General features: G+C 35.3%; 1 long non-coding RNA gene across 1 annotated transcript; it reads left to right on the top strand.

Moving 5' to 3' along the window:
• The first annotated feature begins 4,353 nt into the window (after positions 1–4,353).
• LOC145156745 (uncharacterized) lies at positions 4,354–5,411 on the top strand. Its single transcript, XR_013736896.1, has 2 exons — positions 4,354–4,638; positions 4,977–5,411. It is a non-coding gene; the product is annotated as an uncharacterized LOC145156745 (long non-coding RNA).
• Positions 5,412–9,051: the final 3,640 nt, after the last annotated feature.

Below are 9,051 nucleotides of genomic sequence, written 5' to 3'. Positions count from 1 at the left end.
GCATTCTTCAAGCACATGTCCCTTCTTGTGACAATAGTTGCAAAACTTTCGTTTGCCTTTTGACTTGGATCTGGTTCTGTTGGAAGATTGAGAAGTTCTACTTCTCTCTGTTGTTCTTCCTCTGGCATTCAAACCTTCGGCTTTAGCATCACTTGAACCACCACCAGTAATATGCTTCATCTTCTCTTTGGAATACAAAGCTGTATAGACTTCATCTAAAACTAGAGTGTCACGGCTATAGATAATAGTATCACGAAAATGGTTATAGGATTCTGGCAACGACGATAGTAAGAATAGAGCCAAGTCTTCATCTTCATACTGAACATCCATATTCTCTAAGTTATTTACTAACTCTTTGTTAGGAACCGGACCGGGTACACGCAGCGGAAACACACTATCACACACACACAAACTCACGAAAATAAAGCAAGAAGAACACAAGGATTTTACGTGGTTCGGATTCGGTGCAAATCCTATGTCCACGGGCTGCAACTAGAGAATTTTATTAAAACTCACAAGATTACAATTGGCTTGACACTCTACACTTGATGTTCTCTCAAGTTTTTGCACACAAAATATGCAAAACATACATGCATATATATAGGTATATTTGTGAGCCGCAATATGCACAGGATTGCCGCAAAGATTGACTTTGAAAATTTTGCCATTCACATTAGCCGTCCAACAAATATTAAATAATTGTCCACCGACCATTTGAATATTTAATTCAAACGTTTGCCGACAACAATTGAATAATTCAATTGTTAAATGTAATGTTACATTTATGGCCCTTGAACTCTTAGGAACTTGTCAATTTGTTCAAGACTCCATAAATCTTAACAATCTCCCACTTGGAGGCTTGAACAACATGGTCTGTCTCTGTCATCCAACTCCAGTAATCTTAAAACAACCAAGTCCTTCAAGCTTCCAGTTCCAAAGAACAAGCTAAAACTTAGTCTGATTTCTCTAATTGCAGCCACCCCTCATCTTCAAGTACTAGAAGGGCCAGTTGAAGCTCCCACTAGCTCCAAGTCAGTCGTGGCTAATCCCACCACCGACTCATCCTCTGTCTCAACCGGTTTGGACACTCCACCAGATCCAGAGATACACCGAGGACCACTAACACTCTCCAATCTTTGCAAACTTCCAACAGGAGAGAATTTTTCAGTCTTAGTCTTCAAAACCCAACGGCTCTTTGTAACTATACCCGAAACACGTCCCGTGCTCCCACTGTCACAGAATCCCCTGAATGGTTTAGACTTTCGAACTCGTTCAGCTAACATCTCTTTGGCTCCAGAATTCATGTTTGCAAAATGAACTCTCTTAGCCGTAGATTTAGCGAACCAGATTTTGTCTTGTTTAACAGGGACGGTCATACTTCCCTCAGCAGGTACCTCAACCATATACAATGACCCACACTTCATACCACGAGCAATCACCAGATCACCATTGACCACCCTCCATTTACCACTATCAAACCTTACTTCCAGTCCTTGTTTATCCAGCTGACCAACAGAAATCAATTTCTTCTTCAGCTCCGGAATCACCTTGACATCCTTCAGGCTCCATGTAGTTCCCAATGAAGTAACCAAATCAATATCTCCCATGCCCGTTACCTGAAGCATCTCGTCATTTGCTAACCGTACCTTTCCAAAATCTCCTTTTTTTAGATTCACCATCGTTTCCCCGTTGTCCATGGCGTGAAACGAAGCCCCTGAATCCATGACCCAAGAGTCTACAGAACTTTCCATACTGAGTATCAATGCATCATCCTCAGACACACTCTCAGCACCGGCAATGTTCAATTCTTTCTTTGGACATTGACTCTTAACATGTCCCACCTCCTGGCAGTTCCAGCACTTCACATTCTTCTTAGTTCTAGATGAACTTTTTCCCCGACTCCCACTGCTTCCACTATTCCTGCTATTCCCTCTACCTCTTCCGACATTTAATAAATCAGAAGAGGAAGATCCACCTTGATTCTTGCGTCTGATATCCTCGCCTAGAACCAAATCTCTAACCCCTTCAAAAGTCATACCACTGGTCCCCACGGAACTCGTAACAGCAGTAACTGTTCCGGACCAGCTATCAGGTAGAGAAGCTAGTAGCAGTGATGCTTGAGTCTCGTTATCAAATTTAATTCCCACAGATGATAATCTGGACAGAATTGAATTTAGATTATTAATGTGAACCGTAACTGAGCCTTCCTCATTCATCCTTGTAGTGAACAACTCCTTCATCAAGAACACCTTGTTAGCCGCCGATGGTTTCTCATACATATTTGACAGAGCCTCCATCATACCACGCGCCGTGGTTTCATTCATGATGTTGAAAGCAACGCTCTTCGTCAATGACAATGTAATAACCGCCTTGGCTTTCTTGTCCTTTGAGTTCCACGCATCTTCAAAAGCTTTTTCCATTTTCTCCGGTTTGTCTCCGAGTACCATGTCCAAGTCTTTCTGACATAGCAATGCTTCTAATTGCATTTTCCACCAGCTAAAATCAGAACCGTTGAACTTTTCGATTATAATCTTGTCTTCAGCCATTACGACAAACAAGATACAAATCAGGTACACTCGTGCGTGATAAAAAAAAACGATCGTACCCTCCAAACCTCGCTAACCAGGCTCTGATACCAGTTGTTAGGAACCGGACCGGGTACACGCAGCGGAAACACAATATCACACACACACAAACTCACGAAAATAAAGCAAGAAGAACACAAGGATTTTACGTGGTTCGGATTCGGTGCAAATCCTACGTCCACGGGTTGCAACTAGAGAATTTTATTAAAACTCACAAGATTACAATTGGCTTGACACTCTACACTTGATGTTCTCTCAAGTTTTTGCACACAAAATATGCAAAACATACATGCATATATATAGGTATATTTGTGAGCCGCAATATGCACAGGATTGCCGCAAAGATTGACTTTGAAAATTTTGCCATTCACATTAGCCGTCCAACAAATATTAAATAATTGTCCACCGACCATTTGAATATTTAATTCAAACGTTTGCCGACAACAATTGAATAATTCAATTGTTAAATGTAATGTTACATTTATGGCCCTTGAACTCTTAGGAACTTGTCAATTTGTTCAAGACTCCATAAATCTTAACACTCTTTAAATGTTGATATATGTTCAGCTAAAGAGCCTCCTTCAATCATCTTGAGATTGAACAACCGTTGCTTCAAATGCAACTTGTTTGGTAAGCTCTTGGTCATCAACAGTTGCTCCAACTTTAGCCATAAAGAAGCCGCTGACGTTTCTTTTAGAACATCTTGCAAAACATCGTTTGACAAGTGCAAACGAATCTGGGATAAAGCCTTCAGATCTTTCATCTCCTTTTCTTCTTCTGTCCATGTATCGGGCATCTTATTGAAACCCAAGAGCGCCTTGTGTAAATCCATCTGAATGAGAATGTCTCTCATCTTTACTTGCCACAACGGAAATCGGGTGTTACGATCCAGTAGTGGAATATCGTATTTTACCGAAGACATGATTAATTACTTGATAAAATGATCCCAACGAGCTAATATCACAACCCGGATGCTCTGATACCAATTGTTGTAAAATACGACGGATCCAAATTGACTTCAATAATATTAGCTCAATGTGGAATGGGATCAAAAATTATCAAAGCGTAATAATCACAACGAAATACGAATAAAATAAATAGAATAGAGACATAGGAATTTACGTGGAAACCCAAATCGGGAAAAAACCACGGGCGGAGGAAGCCGAGAAACAATTCACTATAATTTGCAGTGTTTACAAGGATTATGAAAGAGATTACAAATAGAGTGGGAGAGCTAAAATATACGGTGGTGTATATATATATATATATATATATATATATATATATATATATATACATATATATATATATATATATATATATTTGATTTGGTTCGTGGGGTTATGTTGTAATGAAATGGGTTAGGCTATTTATAGCCAAAGGAATACCAAACGAATTGAACTACATATGCCGTCCAAAGAATTTGCGCCTACCAAATTAGAATAACAAATAGATATATATTACTATTTATGGTCAAAAGGTTGGCAATGTGAGGCGCCTCCATTTATGACCAAAATTGCTGCGCCTCCATCTCCTAATTCATATATATTAGTCAAAGTCTCCGTCCATTATTATTTCACATTTCTTATATATTACAATTCATAGTCAAACTATGTTTTAGATGTGCTACAGCGGCTTTTGATAACTCAAATGCCCCATATTTTATTTATTACTACTTTCCCATAATTCCATTAGCCTCAAAAAGTCAAATTAAAACTTGTATACAATTTATCACATCTTAATCTCCAACCGTCTGCTTTCCCAACCCGTTCCCATTCTCCTTCTTATAACATCTTTCCCGTCTCTATCTTTTCTTAGCCTCTCAAATGGCATCAATTGCACGCCAGACTACCTACACTTCCCTCAACGACAATATATGCAGTCCTTTCTGGAGAATGATACAGACCATGGCCAGCATCAGTGGTTGGATGCTGTTATGCAAGTGTGGTAGACGAAAAAGAATTAGGGCATCAACATTAGCAGCAGGTGAGAAAGAGTAGGAGAAGACCTAGGGCTCAGAGTTCTCAGTATCGTGGTGTTACTTGCATATGTGGTTAGTTGATTATTACAATTATGAAATAGACTATCAACTTCTTCAGGAGTAAATCTGGATTCATGTAACCGGTTTTGCTAAAAACCGGTGATCATCTATTTGTTACAATACAATTTTCATATTAAATTACCGACAAACATGCGTTTAAGCATTGTAGCTTAAACACTTGATGAAAATGGCATTGGTACTATTCATTACTTGATTTTTCTCCACAATTATCTGTTTAAAACCTTGGTTCTATACCTTTTTTGCTTCAAAAACATTGCAGTTTATTGCAGTGTTCCCAAATTACCATTTTACTCATAATTCATGTCCATTTTAAATTCTTTTTATATCAGGGAACATCTATAGAGAATCAAATTTGGGCTTGACAGATTCAACACCCATACACATCAGCTCGTCATCTCTTTGTTGCAGCATCATTAGGGCTAATTCAACAAACAATGTTTCATCATCATAATCATCTACCAGGTGTTATTGGAAGGTGTAGATGTATTATTCTGAAGGAAAAATCAGTTGACGGGATAAATGGCGGAAGTATATACCTACACTCCTTGCACTAATGTAACTTTATCCTCTAACTCATGTTGTCGATTTATACCTAATTAGTTCGATATTACATTGAAAAATCATAGGAGGGTCAAGGGAGACCAAATCAGTTGGCTCATCATAGATGTCAAAAGGATAGATCTGAGTTCATAATTGCTCAGAATACAAAAGGGATATTATGTTGCACAGAGAACATATAGTTATGTCGAAAGTTTAACTGCCAATTCCATGGGTTCTTAATTCCATATTTGGATCAGGTCCTTATTCTAAAAGCTTCACTATAATCTAATAAGACAAGAATTTTATGTTTATTATTTTATTCCAATTCCAATGAACAAAGTAACCCCATTAATACGTGTGTTCTTTTGGAAAATAAATTGACGCCAATCTTCTTTTATGACATCTTTCACTTTTAACCAATGAGAAGGAGTCAGTAACTCTCATTGCCAATCGTATGAAGACAATAGTAATTCTATAAATAACAAAATAACCCACATAAGTATGTTGATGGGGTGTTTGGGATTTGTTATTCAAGATACCTTATGTTTTTCTTTAAAAAGGCTTATTAGATTATTCGACCAAAATTGAGTTTTCAAAAGGACATCCTCCAATAAATTCCACGTTCTTCAACTCTTCTTTTCCGCACTCAAAACATCGAATTTACGCAGTTCAAAATCGAATTATCTCTATTTTAAGTTTAGAAATATTATGAATTCAAAGGAAATTAATTATTTTAGCACAAAATTAACACAAGATGAAATTTATCAAGCATAGTATTGTTTCGGATGATGTTTGTGTTTGGAGTTGGGGTCACAATACTTGTATCCTTTTCGCTATTAATTCCATTTATATTAAGATGTGATGATATTCGGTTCAATATGATATTTTGAATCATTGTCATTGACATCATCATAAATGGTCAACTCGGTCAACGAAGCTTAATTCCAACTTTGGTACTGGTGTTTAGTGAGCGAGCGACACAACCCCTCTTTATTGACAGACAGATGAATCAATATCGAAAACTAAAGCACGAATTTAGATTTCAAATTAAACTACCTTCATCATTACTTCTTCAGATTGTTGATGTTGTATATCACTAATTAATCTTCTTCTTCTTCTTCCATAAAAGTTGGAGGCATGATATAGCATGAATGATAGAAATCGTTTGCCAATTTTGAAAATAAAAGAGATGAAAAAGAGAAAGAAACATTGTGAAACATAGAGAAGAATAGAAATGAATCACATTAATTAGCATGCAAAGTACTTCCCCCCTTTTTTCTTTAGTATTTATATCTAAAAGTCAATTTCATTACAACAGATTATGTTACAATGTTACTATCCTCGATATCAAGTTGGTAAATTGGTTACTTTTCTTGTTCAATTTTGAGCCAACAAATTCTCTATTCCAACTAAATTTTCTTTGTCTGATGTGTCATTTTGTTAACTTGTATCAATATTCCTTTTCCACCCCAACCTCGTCCTAAAGGTTGAAATCATAATAAGTTTTTAGGAAGCATCCTACTTCCTCCCAAGTAGTAGAACAGAACTATGATGCATTCCTTTCCATGCTATAATAGACCGATGTTTATTTTGGCCCTCTTGATTTACCTCTATTTTATCCCGTATATGTAACTGGACTAAAATCAATAAAATGTTTTGGTAATGGAAAAGGAACTTCCGATGACTTCCTATGAATTGTTTTAGCAATGTAACATGAAAAACATCATGAATTTGAGCATCAATCGGTAATTCAGCCTGTATGCAACCTAACTACTTTTTTAAGAATCGGAAGAGGTCCGATATACCTTTTTTTCTTGCTTGTTGGGCATAGCTTTCAGGTGATATGGTTGCAACTTCACCATAACCAAGTACCCTTTATTAAAATGAACAACACGTGGTTTGGAATCATGTAATTCTATGTTACCCAATAATGCAATATGAAACATAGATGGAATGGAATCACGTCATGCATTGTTCCGAAGTGAGTAAGCGACATAGAGTGTTTTGTCATATTTCTTTCTCCTTGTAGTCATATAGTCTCTTAGTTCTATTGAATTGCATCATTAAATCTTGACAATTAAATAAAATTGAACCAAGATGTTGCATCCTAATATTTCAGATCGTCTCAACCTAATAATTTTCCTTCTTACCATTTTAATTCCTTTCTTTTAAGCAGATACCTATCTTTCAAAATTTCACCAAATACTATTTTTTTTAAATATAAAAAGTATTTATTGTTTTTAAAAATTTTAACTAAAAAAATTTATACAAATAAAAGGTTAATAATGCCCAACTTTTTTCATTAAACTAAAATTTTAAAAATTATATAAACTTAACTAAAAATTACACCCTATTATCACTGCACTTTTTTGTTATTTCTCTCGGTCTTGCGCCATTAACCAAAACCATTCTTTCTTACCAAAAAAACTTCATCTAGTAGATTAGGTCCTCTCAAGATTCTGCATATGTTGTTCACATCCTCTATTACGGGAGTCCTTATTCAACTTTTCAAATTTAAAATCTTCACATTTCAAAGCTGTAGATTAACATCCTTTCGGTGGACATATCGGGTCTTTACAAGAATAAGAAAGATTGTTTTGGATACATGAATCTTTCTACGATACAAGTTCAATGGAAATTCCAGAATGTGCCATTTATTATTATTATAAAATGAAAAAAAAAAGTACCTTTGACCAAATCCTATTCCGGTCATTATTTTTTTTTTCCGTGGAAAACCTAAGTTCAAAGTAAATTGGTTTGTTGATTACGATCTCTATCTTTTGTATCCCTTTTGTTTTAATGTTCTCATTTTTAAAAATTGATCAAAGCAAGATACCAATGAAACTATAAGAAGAAAAAGATAATTGGTCTTGGTGTGATTAATGTTAGTGTTGGTGTTCCACATATTAAGTAAACCGTCATATCCTGAGTTAAAAGAATCACATGTTTACATTAGTTCAGTAAGATATAAAGAATATGTAATACATAAACAACAAATATACCCAAAATTAAAGGTAAATAATGAATAAATTAATTAATACCTTGTTTAAACGTCTAGATTCACAATACAACATGGAGTGAATTCGCTATCTACAAGTAGGATGCTATGATAAGCAAATAAAGCAAAGTTTGTTGCAATTTTATTTATTCAACCAAAAGAAGAAAAAGTTTATCTTTCCCGGCTGGCTTTGATACATTTATAGTCATGTAGGATATAATAACAAAGCAACTATAGTAGGATGTTATAGGAAGCAAATAAAGAAAAGCATGTTGCTATTTTTTGCCTTAACTTAAATAGGAAAGTATGGTATTTTCCAATGGATTTGATACATCTATATTCAAGTAGGAGGCTATAATAAGGAAAAACACAAAGTACACTGCTATTTTTTAGTTTAACAAAAATAAGAAAAAATAATAATTTCTAGTGGCTTTGACGCATCTATATTAATTATGAAGGATGCTATAACAAGCAAATAAAGAAGAATGATATGATAAGCAGATAAGGCAAAGCATGTTGGTAGTTTTTGAGTTTAAACAAAAGTAGGCAAATATGATATTTAAAGCACGTTGGTATTTTTTATGTTTAAACAAAAGTAGGAAAATATGTTATTTTCTGGTAGCTTAGATGCATCTAAAATTATGCAGGATAGTATATGTCACTACTACAAAACAACTCTTTTAATGACACGTATTGTGTGTCATAATGGGGTATGGATGACACACAAATGCTTGTCGTTAAACCCCCAATTATAAAGGAGTACGACAAACATTTACGTGTCGTAAGCTTATGACATGTATTTACAACATGCTACACATTACGTGTCATTAAGGACTTTGTCATAAAGGAAGACGACACACATTTTT

Source organism: Lactuca virosa, chromosome 2 (genome assembly GCF_052849685.1).
Source record: "Lactuca virosa cultivar CGN04683 chromosome 2, Lactuca_virosa_CGN04683_v6, whole genome shotgun sequence".
Taxonomy (NCBI): Eukaryota; Viridiplantae; Streptophyta; class Magnoliopsida; order Asterales; family Asteraceae; genus Lactuca; species Lactuca virosa.
Note: the sequence above shows the minus strand (reverse complement) of the source record. Positions and strands in the feature narration are given on the sequence as shown.